Genomic DNA, 19,540 nt, shown 5'->3' with positions numbered 1-19,540 from the left:
CAGAGCAAGATAACGCTAGCATTGCTAGAGACAAAACACCAGTGTGGTATTTGTGTCTACATCTGGGCTCAAATGCACTAGGTATGAGATGATATCTACGCAAGATGAGTAAAATAAGATGGAACTGATGAATGAACATAAATTCTTTGTCTATTCCAAATGTATCATCATCAAGCAGCTTGGGGAAGAAATTCTCCGTCTGCTAGATCAGCTGCGGGAAAAACAAGATGTGCTTTCCAAGTACCTCGATGCAGCCCAGACACACAGAATTTCAGTTCTGAAGGGCCGACCAAGGTCCACTGTTACCAAGACACCCATGTCCAAGACATCAACTCCCCCCTGCCTAAAGTTCTAGGCAACTACTCTAATATTGTCACCATTGTCACTCACGCTGGATTTAACGACATTTGCTTTCGGCAATATGAGGAACTGAAGAAGGACTACAACATTCGCTTGATCAGCCTTGTTTGCACAGGGAAGAGGATAGTCATCTCTGGCCCCCTGCCGTGCTATAGAAGTGGTTCGGAATGAGTTTCTGAATAAACTCTGCAAAGACAGGAATGTCTCCTTTTGTGACAATTTTGACTTTCTGTGGGAGCAACCAACACTCTTTAAAAGAGATAGGATTCACCCTAACCACAGTGGTTCCAGGATTATCTTAATCAACATAGCGAACTGCTTAAGAGACTGACACTGGTTTTGTTAGCGCTCCAGTCCTCCCTGTGATAATAAGCAACAGAGGACATGGAAATTATATTATATCCAAGAGAAATAAAAGTGAATTAAATGTAAGTAACCTAATCTATGTTCCTTTAACTGTTAGCTCCGAGGGTATTGTCTGCAATAATTATATGTACATAGAATTTAATTCCACAATTTGCAAGGAAACCGTCTGCCTTAGGAAGAAGCCCACTGTGGGCAGCCCACTCAGTACCATTAACTCAAATGTAAATGTCACTGACATGTCTATCCTGGATCAGCCTCTCAGAATAGCACTAAAAACAAACAAGCAACTCAGAAAAGGACAAAAAAATCCCATATTAACATACCTAGCCTGAGAAACAAGGTTCATGAAAATGACAACTTATTAACATCAGAAAACATTCATATTCTGGCCATCTCTGAAACACACTTAGATCATTCATTTGATGATGCATTAGTAGCTATACATGGTTATAGAATATATTGGAAAGATAGAAATGCAAATGGAAGAGTAGTTGCCATGTATATCCAGAGTCATATTCCTGTTAGGCTGAGAGAGGATCTCATGTCAGGTTCAGCTGCCTCACCGTAAGCTTATTCTCGTAGGATTGTTGCTCTAGACCACCAAATGCTAAAAGTCAGTATTTGGACTAAATGTGTGAAATTTTGGATAATGTTTGTGATTTTAACATAGAGGTACATTACTGTTCAAAAGTTTGGGTCACTTAGACATTTCCTTGTTTTTGAAAGAAAAGCACATTTTCTGTCCATTAAAATAACATCAAATTGATCAGAAATACAGTATAGACATTGTTAATGTTGTAAATGACTATTGTAGCTGGAAACGGCAGATTTATTTATGGAATATCTACATAGGCGTGCAGAGGTCCATTATCAGCAACCATCACCCCTGTGTTCCAATGGCACGTTGTATTAGCTAATCCAAGTTTATCATTTTAAAAGGTTAAATGATCATTAGAAAACCCTTTTGCAATTATGTTAGGACAGCTGAAAACTGTAGTGCTGATTAAAGAAGCAATAAAACTGGCCTTCTTTAGACTAGTTGGGTATCTGGAGCATCAGCATTTGTGGGTTTGGCCAGAAACAAATAACTTTATTCTGAAACTTGTCAGTCTACTCTTGATCTGAGAAATGAAGGCTATTCCATGTGAGAAATTGCCAAGAAACTAAAGATCTCATACAACGCTGTGTACTACTCCCTTCACAGAACAGCACAAACTGTCTCTAACCAGAATAGAAAGAGGAGTGGAAGGCCCCAGTGCAGAACTGAGCGAGAGGACAAGTACATTAGAATGTCTAGTTTGAGAAACAGAGGCCTCACAAGTCCTCAACTGGCAGCTTCATTAAATAGTACCCGCAAAACACCAGTCTCAACATCAACAGTTTTTCTTTGTCTCTTGACCTAAGAGTTGAGGAGAGACTGACTGCATCACTTCTTCATTTTATAAGAAACATTCATTGTGTTGAAAATCCCAAATTGTTCGCATAGTCAACTTACACACAGCTCTGACACACACACTTAGCCCACCAGACATGCCACCAGGGGTATTTTCACAGTCCCCAAATCCAGAACAAATTCAAGAAAGCGTACAGTATTATATAGAGCCGTTAATGCATGGAACTCCGTTCCATCTCATATTGCTCAAATTAAAAGCAAACCTGGTTTCAAAAACAGATAAAGCAACACCCCATGACACAACGCCTATTTGACCTAGATAGTTTGTGTGGATGTATTGGTATTGATATGTAGGCTACGTGTGCCTTTTGTTATTTATTTTTGAATTTATGTAGTTCAGGCACTTGAACTGTTCTTGTCTATTAATGTTCTATATCCGGTATTCCCAAACTGGTATACGTGCAATGCCGTCGGGGGTATGCCAAATTTGCTTTTTCAAACAGTCCATTTATATTATCCAACGGGCCTATACATTTGGGTGAGTTTTTTTTCTTCGTCTGAGTAGCCTCGTTTCACTGCCAAAAATATAATTAAACTATCTAGTGTTCAGCGAAATAACAACACAATGTCAAATACAGGTATCCTGGTCTTCCCTGTGGCTCAGTTGGTAGAGCATGGTGTGAGCAACGCTAGGGTTGTGGGTTCAATTCCCACGGGGGACAGTAAAAAATAAAAAAATGCATGAAATGTATGCATTCACTACTGTAAGTTGCTCTGGATAAGAGTGTCTGCTAAATGACTAAAATGTAAATAATTAACATCCAATCACATTACCTGTTTCTCTCGTGGGAATTCCACTAATGGTCTGTACGTAGCTGCTGCTCATTCCATTTGCTCGAAAGTGGATAAAAGGTTTTACTACCAGCAGTACTACACCTGCACCTGTCGACGACACAAGTTGTTCTGCTTCCACGAGCACATCCAATGCTAGCATCAGTAATTCAACATTTGTTGTTAGCCCAGCTAGCATGGACACTGACAGTTGTGAATCTAATGCAGACGAAGAGCTACTGCCCCCTTACCTGGGAAAGCACTGAACAACAGACCGGGACGTTGGACCATCGAAGAGGCGCAAATATGATGAGAAATACATTGATTTGGGGTTCACAAATATTGGGAGCAGTACCTTTCCTCAGCCACAGTGTGTTATATGTGCAAAAGTACTATCTCACAACTCGATGAAACCTTCACTCTTGCGCAGACATTTAGAAACAAAACATGCCAATTTGAAAAATAAGCCACGGGAGTTTTTTGAGCGAGAATTAAGACGACTTTCGAGTAGTAAGACATGTATAAAAGCAACAGATACCATTAATAAGAAGGGGCTGGAAGAGTCTTATATGGTGAGCTACCGAGTGGCTAGGACAGACAAGCCCCATACTATTGTGGAGGACTTAATTCTTCCTGCTGCCGCGGACATGGCTGGGACAATGCTGGGGGAAAAGGCCAAAAAAAACGTTCCAGACAATGCCTTCATCAAACAACACTGTTTCACGACGCATCAGTGATATGGCAGGAGATGTTTTGAAACAATTACTGCTTCGCATATAAGCCAGTGAATTATATGCGTTACAGCTGGATGAGTCAACAGACATGGCGGGCCTGGCACAGCTCCTGGTATATGTCCATTATGTGGATGGGGGATCAAATAAGGAAGACATCCTCTTCTGCAAACCACTGGAAACCAGAACAACATGAGAGGATATTTTTAAAGTACTGGACAGCTTTGTGACATCAAATGGAATTTGGTGGTTAAGATGTGTTGGTATCTGTACTGATGGCGCAAAAGCCATGGCAGGGAAACATAGTGGAGCAGTAACGAGCGTGCAAGCAGTTGCTCCCGACACCACTTGGGTACACTGCAGCATCCACTGAGAGGCTCTTGCCGCCAAGAGAATGCCTGTCAGCTTGAAAGACGTTTTGGACACTACAGTGAAAATGGTTAACTTTGTTAAAGCAAGGCCCCTGAACTCTCGTGTATTTTCTGCACTATGCAGTGATATGGGCAGCAACCATGTAACGCTTTTACAACATACAGAAGTGCGCTAGTTATCAAGGGACAAAGTATTGACACTTTTTTTTATTGAGAGACGAGCTTAAAGTTTTCTTTACTGACCATAATTTTCACTTGTCTGACCGCTTGCATGATGACGAGTTTCTCACACGACTGGCCTATCTGGGTGACGTTTTTTCTCACCTGAATGATCTGAATCTAGGATTACAGGGACTCTCCGCAACTATATTCAATGTGCGTGACAAAATTGAGGCTATGATTAATAAGTTGGAGCTCTTCTCTGTCTGCATTAAGGAAGACAACACACAGGTCTTTCCATCATTGTATGATTTTTTGTGTGCAAATGTTCTATATGACTAACGGACTTACGAACAATGTCAAATGTGATATGGCGAAGCACCTGAGTGAGTTGAGTGCGCAATTACGCAGGTACAGTTGAAGTCGGAAGTTTACATACACCTTATCCAAATACATTTAAAATCAGTTTTTCACAATTCCTGACACTTAATTCAAGTAAAAATTCCCTGTCTTAGGTCAGTTAGGATCACCACTTTATTTTAAGAATGTGAAATGTCAGAATAATAGTAGAGAGAACTATTTATTTCAGCTTTTATTTCTTTCATCACATTCCCAGTGGGTCAGAAGTTTACATACACTCAATTAGTATTTGGTAGCATTGCCTTTAAATTGTTTCACTTGGGTCAAACGTTTCGGTTAGCCTTCCACAAGCTTCCCACAATAAGTTGGGTGAATTTTGGCCCATTCCTCCTGACAGAGCTGGTGTAACTGAGTCAGGTTTGTTGGCCTCCTTGCTCGCACACGCTTTTTCAGTTCTGCCCACAAATTTTCTATAGGTCAGGGCTTTGTGATAGCCACTCCAATAACTTGACTTTGTTGTCCTTAAGCCATTTTGCCACAACTTTAGAAGTATGCTTAGGGTCATTGTCCATTTGGAAGACCAAATTGCGATCAAGCTTTAACTTCCTGACTGATGTCTTGAGATGTTGCTTCAATATATCCACATAATTTTCCTCCCACATGATGCCATCTATTTTGTGAAGTGCACCAGTCCCTCCTGCAGCAAAGCAACCCCACAACATGATGCTGCCATCCCCGTGCTTCACGGTTGGGAAGGTGTTCTTCGGCTTGCAAGCATCCCCCATTTTCCTCCAAACAAAACAATGGTTATTATGGCCAAACAGTTCTATTTTTGTTTCATCAGACCAGAGGACATTTCTCCAAAAAGTACAATCTTTGTCCCTAGGTGCAGTTGCAAACCGTAGTCTGGCTTTTTTATGCCGTTTTTGGTGCAGTGGCTTCTTCCTTGCTGAGCGGCTTTTCAGGTTATTTCGATATAGGACTCGTTTTACTGTGGCTATAGATACTTTTGTACCTGTTTCCTCCAGCATCTTCACAAGGTCCTTTGCTGTTGTTCTGGGATTGATTTGCACTTTTCGCACCAAAGTACTTTCATCTCTAGGAGACAGAACGCGTCTCCTCCTGAGCGGTATGACGGATGCGTGGTCCCATTGTGTTTATACTTGTGTACTATTGTTTGTACAGGTGAACGTGGTACCTTCAGGCATTTGGAAATTTCTCCCAAGGATGAACCAGACTTGTGGAGGTCTACAATTTTTTTCTGAGGTCTTGGCTGATTTCTTTTAATTTTCCCATGATGTCAAGCAGAGGCACTGAGTTTGAAGGTAGGCCTTGAAATACATCCATAGCTACACCTCAAATTGACTCAAATAATGTCAATTTGCCTATCAGAAGCTTCTAAAGCCATGACATCCTTTTCTGGAATTTTCCAAGCTGTTAAAAGGCACAGTCAACTTAGTGTATGTAAACTTGTGAAATAATCTGTCTGTAAACAATTCTTTGTAGAATTACTTGTGTCATGGACAAAGTAGATGTCCTAACCGACTTGCCAAAACTATAGTTTGTTAACAAGAAATTTGTGGAGTGGTTGAAAAACAAGTTTTAATGACTCCAACCTAATTGTATGTAAACTTCCGACTTCAATTGTGCTTTCCCGAAACGGGTGACAACAAATCAACTTGTTTGTTATCCTTTCATGTCCTGCCTCCAGTCCACTTACCGATATCTGAACAAAAGAGCCTCATCGAAATTGCAACAAGCGGTTTTGTGAAAATATAATTTAATCAGAAGCCACTGCTTGATTGGGCTGCGCTCAGAGTGTCCTGCCTTGGCAAATCACGCTGTTAAGACACTGATTCCCTTTGCAACCACGTACCTTCAGTATGTGAGAATGGATTCTCGGCCCTCACTAGGATGAAAACTAAATACAGGCATAGACTGTGTGTGGAAAAACACTGAGACACTCCAATATATGCAACATTGCAGAGATATGTGCTTCCTTTCAAGCACACCCTTCTCATTAAGCTGTGGTGAGTTATTCACAATTTTTTGATGAACAAATAAGGTTTTATATGTAAGATGGCTAAATAAAAGAGCAAAATTATTGATTATTATTATATTATTATTTGTGCCCTGATCCTGTAAGAGCTCTTTGTCACTTCCCACGAGCCGGGTTGTGACAAAAACTCATTCTTATGTTTAATGAATGTATTGTATAGTGTGTGTGTGTGTGGCAGGCTTACAATGATGGCAAAAAACATAATTTGAGAGTGCGCTGACCCTGGTGCTAGAGGGGGTACGCAGCTGGAGGTTGAATGTTTGAAGGGGTTCGGGACTATAAAAGGTTTGGGAACCACTGTTCTATATTATGTAATGTTTCATGTTTTGGGTGGACCCCAGGAAGAGTAGCTGCTGCTTTTGCAACAGCTAATGGGGATCCTAATAACATACCAGAAATGCTCATCTGCCTACTCAAAACGAAGCTCCAAGCTGTAACCAGCACCTTCAATCTGGTTTAAGTCATCAGTCTACCTGCCAAGGCATTTACAAACAGAACAGGAATAAAATCATTCACGTGTATTGATCACATCTTTACTAATGCTGCAGAAATCTGCTCTAAAGCAGTATCCACACCCATCGGATTTAGTGATCATAATATAATAGCCAAATCTAGAAAAACCAAAGTTCCAAAGTCTGCAATTAAAATTGTGTATAAACAATCATACAAGAGGTTTGCAATGATTCCTTTGTCCAAGATGTGAAAAATATTTGTTGGTCTGATGTGTGTAATGAGGAAGATCCGGACGCTGCACTTGAAGTATTTATGAAACTGCTTCTTCCGGTTACTGATAGGCATGCACCCATCAAGAAACTGACTGTTTGAACTGCCAAATCCCCATGGATAAATGATGAATTGAAAAACGGTATGGCTGAGATGGATGAGGCAAAGGGAATAGCAAATTAGTCTGACAACACAGCAGACTGGCAAACAGAGACAATTGAGATATCACATAACTAAACTAAACAAAAAGAAGAAGACACTATACTATGGAACAAAGATAAATAAATAATTATAGTAAAAAGCTCTGGAGTATTTTAAATGAAATTCTCGGCAAGAAAGCAAACTCGGAACCATCTTTCATTGAAGCAGATGGCTTGCTCATAACAAAACCCTTTGATATTGCCAACCACTTTAATAACTTTTTTGTTGACAAGATTAGCCAATTTTGGCATGACATGCAAACAAATGCTGAGCCTTCATATTCATGCATAATGGACCAAATAATGAAAGACTAGCACTGTAGTTTTGAGAGGTGAAACAATTGTTGCTATCTATAAATAAGGACAAACCACCTCGTACCGACAACCTGGATGGTAAATTGCTGAGGTTTGTAGCGGAATACATTGTGATTCCTGTTTGCCACATCTTAAATTTAAGCCTAGAAGATCGCGTGTGCCCTCAGACATGGGGTAGGCAAAGGTCATTCTGCTACTCAAGAATAGGCTGACCAATCAGACTTTTACAAGTGCTAAGCAAACTTTGGGAAAAATTGTGTTTGATCAAATACAAAGTTATTTTACAGAAAACTAAGACTTTCAGCATGCTTATTTACATGCTTTGATTTAACCTTTATTTAACTAGGCAAAAAATGAGTTAAATGAGGCCTCACCTCGTGGTTACACTAGTGACCATATCCCCCGTGCATCCCGCAAAGGCGGAGGTGTTGCTAACATTTACGATAGCAAATTTCAATTTACAAAAAAAAAAGTATGACGTTTTCGTCTTTTGAGCTTCTAGTCATGAAATCTATGCAGCCTACTCAATCACTTTTTATAGCTACTGTTTACAGGCCTCCTGGGCCATATACAGCGTTCCTCACTGAGTTCCCTGAATTCCTATTAGACATTGTAGTCATAGCAGATAATATTCACATTTTTGGTGACTTTAATATTCACATGGAAAAGTCCACAGACCCACTCCAAAAGGCTTTCGGAGCCATCATCAACTCAGTGGGTTTTGTCCAACATGTCTCTGGACCTACTCACTGCCACAGTCATACTCTGGACCTAGTTTTGTCCCGTGGACCACCATTCTATTACGTTTGCAATCGCAACAAATAATCTGCTCAGACCCCAACCAAGGAGCATCAAAAGTCGTGCTATAAATTCGCAGACAATCCAAGACTCCCTCTGCCTACCCAAGGACGTCAGAGGACAAAAATCAGTTAACCACCTAACTGAGGAACTCAATTTAACCTTCTGCAATACCCTAGATGCAGTTGCACCCCTAAAAACTAAAAACATTTGTCATAAGAAACTAGCTCCCTGGTATACAGAAAATACACGAGCTCTGAAGCAAGCTTCCAGAAAATTGGAATGGAAATGGCGCAACACCAAACTGGAAGTCTTCCGACTAGCTTGGAATGACAGTACCGTGCAGTATCGGAGAGCCCTCTCTGCTGCTCGATCATCCTATTTTTCCAACTTAATTGAGGAAAATAAGAACAATCTGAAATTTCTTTTTGATACTGTCACAAAGCTAACTAAAAAGCAGCATTCCCCAAGAGAGGATGGCTTTCACTTCAGCAGTAATAAATTCATGAACTTCTTTGAGGAAAAGATCATGATCATTAGAAAGCAAATTATGGACTCTTTAAATCTGCGTATTCCTCCAAAGCTCCATTGTCCTGAGTCTGCACAACTCTGCCAGGACCTAGGATCAAAGGAAACACTAAAGTGTTTTAGTACTTTTAGTACTCTTGACACAATGATGAAAATAATCATGGCCTCTAAACCTTCAAGCTGCATACTGGACTCTATTCCAACTAAACTACTGAAAGAGCTGCTTCCTGTGCTTGGCCCTCCTATGTTGAACATAATAAACGGCTCTCTATCCACCGGATGTGTACCAAACTCACTAAAAGTGACAGTAATAAAGCCTCTCTTGAAAAAGCCAAATCTTGACCCAGAAAATATAAAAAACTAATCGGCCTATATCAAATCTTCCATTCCTCTCAACATTTTTAGAAAAAGCTGTTGCGCAGAAACTCACTGCCTTCCTAAAGACAAACAATGTATTCGAAACGCTTCAGTCTGGTTTTAGACCCCATCATAGCACTGAGACTGCACTTATGAAGGTGGTAAATGACCTTTTAATGGCATCAGACCGAGGCTCTGCATCTGTCCTCATGCTCCTAGATCTTAGTGCTGCTTTTGATACCATCGATCACTACAATCTTTTGGAGAGATTGGAAACCCAAATGGTCTACACGGACAAGTTCTGGCCTGGTTTAGATCTTATCTGTCGGAAAGATATCAGTTTGTCTCTGTGAATGGTTTGTCCTCTGACAAATCAACTGTAAATTTCAGTGTTCCTCAAGGTTCCGTTTTAGGACCACTATTATTTTCACTATATATTTTACCTCCTGGTGATGTCATTCGAAAACATAATGTTAAATTTCACTGCTATACGGATGACACACAGCTGTACATTTCAATGAAACATGGTGAAGCCTCAAAATTGCTCTCGCTAGAAGCCTGTGTTTCAGACATAAGGAAGTGGATGGCTGCAAACTTTCTACTTTTAAACTCAGACAAAACAGAGATGCTTGTTCTAGGTCCCAAGAAACAAAGAGATCTTCTGTTGAATCTGACAATTCATCTTGATGGTTGTACAGTCATCTCAAATAAAACTGTGAAGGACATCAGCGTTACTCTGGACCCTGATCTCTCTTTTGAAGAACATATCAAGACTGTTTCAAGGACAGCTTTTTTCCATCTACGTAACATTGCAAAAATCAGAAACTTTCTGTCCACAAATGATGCAGAAAGATTAGTCCATGCTTTTGTTACTTCTAGGTTGGACTACTGCAATGCTCTACTTTCCGGCTACCCAGATAAAGCACTAAATAAACTTCAGTTAGTGCTAAATACGGCTGCTAGAATCCTGACTAGAACCCAAATATTTGATCATATTACTCCAGTGCTAGCCTCCCTACACTGGCTTCCTGTTAAGGCAAGGGCTGATTTCAAGGTTTTACTGCTAACCGACAAAGCATTACATGGGCTTGCTCCTACCTATCTTTCCGATTTGGTCCTGCCGTACATACCTACACGTACGCTACGGTCACAAGACGCAGGCCTCCTAATTGTCCCTAGAATTTCTAAGCAAACAGCTGGAGGCAGGGCTTTCTCCTATAGAGCTCTCAACCTTTAAGTCTTTACTGAAGACTCATCTCTTCAGTAGGTCCTATGATTGAGTGTAGTCTGGCCCAGGAGTGTGAAGGTGACCGGAAAGGCTATGGAGCAACGAACCGCCCTTGCTGTCTCTGCCTGGCCGGTTCCCCTCTCTCCACTGGGATTCTCTGCCTCTAACCCTATTACAGGGTCTGAGTCACTGGCTTACTGGTGTTCTTCCATGCCGTCCCTACGAGGGGTGCGTCCCTTGAGTGGGTTGAGTCACTGATGTGGTCTTCCTGTCTGGGTTGGCGCCCCCCCTTGGGTTGTGCCATGGCGGAGATCTTTGTGGGCTATACTCGGCCTTGTCTCAGGATGGTAAGTCGGTGGTTGAAGATATTCCTCTAGTGATGTGGGGGCTGTGCTTTGGCAAAGTGGGTGGGGTTATATCCTGCCTGTTTGGCCCTGTCCGGGGGTTTCATCGGATGGGGCCACAGTGTCTCCTGACCCCTCCTGTCTCAGCCTCCAGTATTGATGCTGCAGTAGTTTATGTGTTGGGGGGCTAGGGTCAGTCTGTTATATCTGGAGTATTTCTCCTGTCTTATCCAGTGTCCTGTGTGAATTTAAGTATGCTCTCTCTAATTCATTCTCTCTCTCTCTCTCTCTCTCTCTCTCTCTCTCTCTCTCTCTCTCTCTCTCTCTCTCTCTCTCGGAGGACCTGAGGCCTAGGACCATGCCTTAGGAATACCTGGCATGATGACTCATTGCTGTCCCCAGTCCACCTGGCCGTGCTGCTGCTCCAGTTTCAACTGTTCTGCCAGCGGCTATGGAACCCTGACCGATTCACCGGACGTGCTACCTGTCCCAGACTTGCTGTTTTCAACTCTCTAGAGACAGCAGGAGCGGTAGGGATACTCTCAATGATCGGCTATGAAAAGCCAACTGACATTTACTCTTGAGGTGCTGACTTGTTGCACCCTCGACAACTACTGTGATTATTATTATTATTATTATTATTATTTGACCATGCTGGTCATTTATGAACATTTGAACATCTTGGCCATGTTCTGTTATAATCTCCACCCGGCACAGCCAGAAGAGGACTGGCCACCCCTCATAGCCTGGTTCCTCTCTAGGTTTCTTCCTAGGTTTTGGCCTTTCTAGGGAGCTTTTCCTAGCCCCCGTGCTTCTACACCTGCATTACTTGCTGTTTGGGGTTTTAGGCTGCGTTTCTGTACAGCACTTTGAGATATCAGCTGATGTAAGAAGGGCTATATAAATCTGACATATATATTATAAGTCAGTTAAGAACAAATTCTTATTTACAATGACGCCCTACCCAGGCCAACCCTCCACTAACCCGGACGACGCTTGTGCTCCGCCCTATGGAACTCCCGATCTTGGCCGGTTGTGATACAGCCCGGGTCTGTAGTGACGCCTCTAGCACTGAAATGCAGTGTCTTAAAATGCTGTGCCACTCGGGAGCTTATAGGGAAGGGTACTCAACATGCTCGCCATTGACACAAATGACTGATGTTTGGCTGAAAGAAATTGAAAGTAAGTAGATTGTGGGAGCTGTTCGTTAGACTTCAGTGCAGCTTGTGATGTCATTAATCATAACCCATCTGCCTTATTATGGATTGAGAGCTACCCATCTAAAAGAACACAGAGGGTTTTCGTTAATGGAAGACTCTCCCATGCAAATTCAGTTGAGTGTGGTGTACCGCAGGGCAGCCGGCTAGTGCAATAATTTTTCTGTTTTTACAAACTAACCTTGAATAAAGCCTGTCTGTCTATGTACGCTGACGACTCAACAGATTACACGTCGGCTGAAACAGTAAAATAAATGAGACACTTAACATAGAGCTCCAGTCAATTTTAGGTAACTAGCAATAGGCTAGTGATAAATATTTTAAAAACTAAAAGCATCATTTTTGGTACAAATCACTCGCTCAACGCTAAACATTATTTAGATCTATTATTGAATAATGTTGCTGATAAGAGGAGACTAAACTGCTAGGTGTAACCCTAGATAGCAAGCTTTCATGGTCAAAACCTATAGACTCAATGGTTGCTAAAATGGGAAGAGGTACAGTGCCTTGCGAAAGTATTCGGCCCCCTTGAACTTTTCGACCTTTTGCCACATTTCAGGCTTCAAACATAAAGATATAAAACTGTAATTTTTTGTGAAGAATCAACAACAAGTGGGACACAATTATGAAGTGGAACGAAATTTATTGGATATTTCAAACTTTTTTAACAAATAAAAAACTGAAAAATTGGCCGTGCAAAATTATTCAGCCCCCTTAAGTTAATACTTTGTAGCGCCACCTTTTGCTGCGATTACAGCTGTAAGTCGCTTGGGGTATGTCTCTATCAGTTTTGCACATCGAGAGACTGAAATTTTTGCCCATTCCTCCTTGCAAAACAGCTCGAGCTCAGTGAGGTTGGATGGAGAGCGTTTGTGAACAGCAGTTTCCAGTTCTTTCCACAGATTCTCGATTGGATTCAGGTCTGGACTTTGACTTGGCCATTCTAACACCTGGATATGTTTATTTGTGAACCATTCCATTGTAGATTTTGCTTTATGTTTTGGATCATTGTCTTGTTGGTTAGACAAATCTCAGTCCCAGTCTCAGGTCTTTTGCAGACTCCATCAGGTTTTCTTCCAGAATGGTCCTGTATTGGGCTCCATCCATCTTCCCATCAATTTTAACCATCTTCCCTGCCCCTGCTGAAGAAAAGCAGGCCCAAACCATGATGCTGCCACCACCATGTTTGACAGTGGGGATGGTGTGTTCAGGGTGATGAGCTGTGTTGCTTTTACGCCAAACATAACGTTTTGCATTGTTGCCAAAAAGTTCGATTTTGGTTTCATCTGACCAGAGCACCTTCTTCCACATGTTTGGTGTGTCTCCCAGGTGGCTAGTGGCAAACTTTAAACGACACTTTTTATGGATATCTTTAAGACATGGCTTTCTTCTTGCCACTCTTCCATAAAGGCCAGATTTGTGCAGTATACGACTGATTGTTATCCTATGGACAGAGTCTCCCACCTCAGCTGTAGATCTCTGCAGTTCATCCAGAGTGATCATGGGCCTCTTGGCTGCATCTCTGATCAGTCTTCTCCATGTATGAGCTGAAAGTTTAGAGGGACGGCCGGGTCTTCGTAGATTTGCAGTGGTCTGATACTCCTTCCATTTCAATATTATCGCTTGCACAGTGCTCCTTGGGATGTTTAAAGCTTGGGAAATCTTTTTGTATCCAAATCCGGCTTTAAACTTCTCCACAACAGTATCTCGGACCTGCCTGGTGTGTTCCTTGTTCTTCATGATGCTCTCTGCGCTTTAAACGGACCTCTGAGACTATCACAGAGCAGGTGCATTTATACGGAGACTTGATTACACACAGGTGGATTCTATTTATCATCATTAGTCATTTAGGTCAACATTGGATCATTCAGAGATCCTCACTGAACTTCTGGAGAGAGTTTGCTGCACTGAAAGTAAAGGGGCTGAATAATTTTGCACGCCCAATTTTTCAGTTTTTTATTTGTTAAAAAAGTTTGAAATATCCAATAAATTTCGTTCCACTTCATGATTGTGTCCCACTTGTTGTTGATTCTTCACAAAAAAATACAGTTTTATATCTTTATGTTTGAAGCCTGAAATGTGGCAAAAGGTCGAAAAGTTCAAGGGGGCCGAATACTTTCGCAAGGCACTGTATTCTCCATGATAGGGCATTGCTCTGCCTTCTTGACATCTCAGTCAACCAGACACGTCCTACAGGCCCTAGTTTTGTCGCACCTGGACTACTGCGCAGCTGTGTAGTCATGTGTGGCAAAGGAGGACATAGGTACATTGCAGTTGGTCCAAAACAAAGCAGCACATATCTCACTTAGATGTACATGGAGGGAAAGTGTCAGCAACATGCATGGCTCAAAGATGAGGAGAGGTTGACTGCATCACTATTGGTCTTTGTGCGAGGTATTGATGTGTTGTAGGTACCGAACTGTCTGTTCAACCAGTTGGCACACAGTTCGGACACTCGTCGCTACAACACAAGACATGCAACCAGAGGCCTCTTCACAGTCCCCAGGTCCAAAACAGAGTCTGGGAAACACACTGTATTAAATAGAGCCATGACTACATGGAACTCTCTGCCACCCCAGGTAAAGCAAGCTAGCAATAAAACCAATAAAAAAAACAGATAAAAGAACACCTTACTGCACAAAGGGGACTGTGAAAAGCATAGCTATTTTATATATGTTCTATTTCAATTTGCACTGTATTAGACCTAGATATTGTGTGTATGTACTGATATGTGTGACATTTCACATTGATGTACACTGCTCAAAAAAATAAAGGGAACACTTAAACAACACATCCTAGATCTGAATGAAAGAAATAATCTTATTAAATACTTTTTTCTTTACATAGTTGAATGTGCTGACAACAAAATCACCCAAAAATAATCAATGGAAATCCAATTTATCAACCCATGGAGGTCGGGATTTGGAGTCACACTCAAAATTAAAGTGGAAAACCACACTACAGGCTGATCCAACTTTGATGTAATGTCCTTAAAACAAGTCAAAATGAGGCTCAGTAGTGTGTGTGGCCTCCACGTGCCTGTATGACCTCCCTACAACGCCTGGGCATGCTCCTGATGAGGTGGCGGATGGTCTCCTGAGGGATCTCCTCCCAGACCTGGACTACAGCATCCGCCAACTCCTGGACAGTCTGTGGTGCAACGTGGCGTTGGTGGATGGAGCGAGACATGATGTCCCCCCATGTAAGCACAACCCCCACCTGTGGACGTCGGGCCCTCATACCACCCTCATGGAGTCTGTTTCTGACCGTTTGAGCAGACACATGCACATTTGTGGCCTGCCGGAGGTCATTTTGCAGGGCTCTGACAGTGCTCCTCCTGCTCCTCCTTGCACAAAGACGGAGGTAGCGGTCCTGCTGCTGGGTTGTTGCCCTCCTACGGCCTCCTCCACGTCTCCTGATGTACTGGCCTGTCTCCTGGTAGCGCCTCCATGCTCTGGACACTACGCTGACAGACCTTTTTGCCACAGCTCGCATTGATGTGCCATCCTGGATGAGCTGCACTACCTGAGCCACTTGTGTGGGTTGTAGACGCCGTCTCATGCTACCACTACAGTGAAAGCACCGCCAGCATTCAAAAGTGACCAAAACATCAGCCAGGAAGCATAGGAACTGAGAAGTGGTCTGTGGTTACCACCTGCAGAACCACTCCTTTATTGGGGGTGTCTTGCTAATTGCCTATAATTTCCACCTGTTGTCTATTCCATTTGCACAACAGCATGTGAAATTTATTGTCAATCAGTGTTGCTTCCTAAGTGGACAGTTTGATTTCACAGAAGTGTGATTGACTTGGAGTTACATTGTGTTGTTTAAGTGTTCCCTTTATTTTTTTGAGCAGTGTATTTCAGTCCTTGACTAATAATGTTCTGTCCTATGTATTATCATGTTTCATGTGGACCCCAGGAAGAGTAGCTGATGCTTTTGCAGCAGCTAATGGGGAGCCTAATAAATACCAAATATTTGGCAGAGCAACTTGTACAGAAAAAGGCAAAAGCAGATAAAGAAAATATGTTTGCAAAACGGCAATAGCAGTTTGTCATGCATAGGCACTCACATGAAGACGTTGACAGAAGTATGCTGACATACAGTACAGAATGTATTTAGTAGTAAACAACTGTTACACAACACTAGCAAATGTACCTAGAAAGAAAGATTAATACAGATTCAGCCCTTAAATTTACCCGGTATGCCTTGTGGTGAATTATGACAACGCTGTTGCAAAAATATAACTTATAAATGTCTCATGAGTGTAGTTCAACTGTCGTACCCCATCAGAACCCAAAATATGAACTTGTTTAACTCCAATGTTTGTAAACAAAGTAAATGTTAACACTGTATAACCTCAAAACATGGTTAAAACTATCATTTTTATATCATGGATGGTCAGTCCTTGCATCCATAGCTCTGTCTATGAATTTGAGCGTGGTTACATTTCTCCAGCCCCATCCCTCAGATTTTTACAGAAACAGGGCGTGCAGAACTCTGATATTGTTTCTACTGCTGATTGCCACTTTAAAGCTAGTACCTTGGTAAAACTGCCACATCCGTTTTGGGATATTACAACAAAGAGGTTACTGCAAACAAACAGTTTTTTCCCCCCACTCTGACGTCATTGCATGCGGGATAAACAGAAGAATATGTACTGCAATTATTTTTTGCACCATTCTGCCAGACGCTACTCTCCTCAACAAAAACAGTAACAGGCGCTGTGGTGAACAGTAACAGGCGCTGTGGTGAACAGTAACAGGCGCTGTGGTGAACAGTAACAGGCGCTGTGGTGAACAGTAAGAGGCGCTGTGGTGAACAGTAACAGGCGCTGTGGTGAACAGTAACAGGCGCTGTGGTGAACAGTAACAGGCGCTGTGGTGAACAGTTGCGCTGTTTACCCAAATGCGGTATGATCTTTAAGAGAAGGATGATTAGAAAACTTCTAACATATTTTTTAAGTGCAGAACACCTTACACTGCATTTTCAAAATACATTTATTAAGCAATGTTCCTCCACCCACTTTAGACTATTTTCAATGCAAGGCACCATTTAAAACACATGGTGGAGTTTCAATTTACATGTAGCATAGCAACCAATTATCACAATTACCATGTTCATGTTTCAAGACAGATTCAATTAATTGCACTGATTACTTTCAATTTGATTTGATTGAAATTTGTAATATTAATAATTTTGACTAATCTGTCATTGCAACATGAACTCAGGTTAAACAAGGTTTGTTATGATAAAACAATTACCCCCAGAACATCAATAATATCAGGATACATAAACATAAATTTACAAACACCACTCCCACTACAAATAGATAACACAAACAGTAATCTGACAATCATAAGATTTAATGGGTTAATTAAATTGATCCTGCATTAATATATACAAAGTGGCTCTTATCCCATCGTTAAATAAAATACACAAAATGCTATTTGGGTATTGTAAAAATCCTACTACGACCTGGTAGGCTTCCCTCACAGGAGAGGCTTCCGGTTGTCAGAATTCTACGTGTGTCAGCAGGCAGTAAGTAGCCTTCCGTCTGTGTCAACATAGAATCATGTATACTGCATAAACACTTCCATTACAGATTGGGTCAATACAATTTCCAATTTAATTCAGGAGGTAAACTGAAAATCCAATATTCCTCAAGGTTTTCCAGTGAGATGTGATCTCCAAAGTGCAAAGGGCATGAGGACTTAAGGTTGACATTAGGATTGGGCCAAAGCTTATCTGGTGCCATGCGACTGCCTAAACAAAGCTACCCTGTCTTCTGTTCTCCTCTGTTTCTTTCTCAGGAGGATCATGGTGAAGACAGGCCTGAGACCTCAGCCGTGCTACTGCCTGTCTGGCCAGCACCTAATCCAGTTTGGACATCCTTTGTTGTTCTGACAACAAGCTTTTTTCAGTTTTTGTCCAATGTTTATTACATTTACTGAGGGACTCAGCAGATCCTTGTTTTTATCTGTTATTTCTACTCTGGTCCTGCTGGCACTGTTTTTTACTCCCACACATCACCACAGAGGAAATGTCATTTGACCAAACTGACACATTTGAAAAAAACCCAACCCTGCTTCCTTTAAACAAACAGCTGCATGCATTTCCAGTCTGTAAATGGGAGAAGCTGAAAAGCCGTTGACGCCATGCTTTCTCCTTTCGCCCCATCCCCTCCTGCCCACAAAGCTCCCACCACAAAATAAACCACATAATACAATATACTGTACACAACACAAATGTGGAGGCTTGCAGTACACCAAAGCAGCATAACGCCATAGCAACCATACTGTGTAAAGACTAACACAAACATTATTCAGCAGATCATTTTGCAAGCAAGCCGCTTTGATATTTAAACAGTTGCAAATGAGGCTGTTAATCTATTGTTAGATTGTATTTGTCTTATTAGGTTGTGGTTTGTTATCTTGTGTTCTATAAAATATTAGCTAGATTGAGTTTTGTAAGGATTTGCCAGATGATTAGCATTAAAACTATATTAGTAGTAAATTAATAGGATCTCTATGGGTACAGTAACCATAACGACATTGCTTAACAATGACATATGAAATAGAAAAATAGCATTTTTTTTGTGTCATACCTCTGACCTGAGCGTGCTTTTCAGTTGAATTAGTGCTCTGTCTTTTCAGCACCTGAGTAAGTCCTACCCAATGATGTACAGTGAGGTTGACATTTTTGAGACCCTTCAAAATAACAGTATAAAATAAACAATTAAAATACTGCGTTATACTGTATGCTGGAACATTTTGGGAAATTATATTATTTTATACTAATTCAGAGAAAGAGATTGTTTAATAACAAGTAATACTTTTTTTATAAAAAAAGGTAGGGGTCAAAATTATTGACACCCCCATTTTCAATACCTTTCAATACCTCACCTTGCGAAGATAATGGCACCGAGCCTTTTTCAAAAATATTTTATGAGTTGGAGAACACATTGGCAGGGATCTTAGACCATTCCTACATACAGAATCTTTCCAGATCCTTGATATCCGTTGTCTGCGCTTATTGACTACCTTCTTAAATTCAAACCACAGGTTTTCAATGGGTTTCATGTCCGGAGACTGAGCTGGCCATAGCAAAATGTTGATTTTTGTGTCCAAATAACCATTTCTTTGTGGATTTTGATGTTTTATATTTTGTATTAAAATGTTTATGTTAAGTTCAAGTATG

General features: G+C 41.3%; 1 non-coding gene across 1 annotated transcript; it reads left to right on the top strand.

Moving 5' to 3' along the window:
• Positions 1–2,765: 2,765 nt before the first annotated feature.
• Positions 2,766–2,841, top strand: trnaa-agc (transfer RNA alanine (anticodon AGC)). Its single transcript has one exon. It is a non-coding gene; the product is annotated as a tRNA-Ala (tRNA).
• Positions 2,842–19,540: the final 16,699 nt, after the last annotated feature.

This window comes from Salmo salar, chromosome ssa20 (assembly GCF_905237065.1).
Source record: "Salmo salar chromosome ssa20, Ssal_v3.1, whole genome shotgun sequence".
NCBI classification, from domain to species: domain Eukaryota; kingdom Metazoa; phylum Chordata; class Actinopteri; order Salmoniformes; family Salmonidae; genus Salmo; species Salmo salar.
Note: the sequence above shows the minus strand (reverse complement) of the source record. Positions and strands in the feature narration are given on the sequence as shown.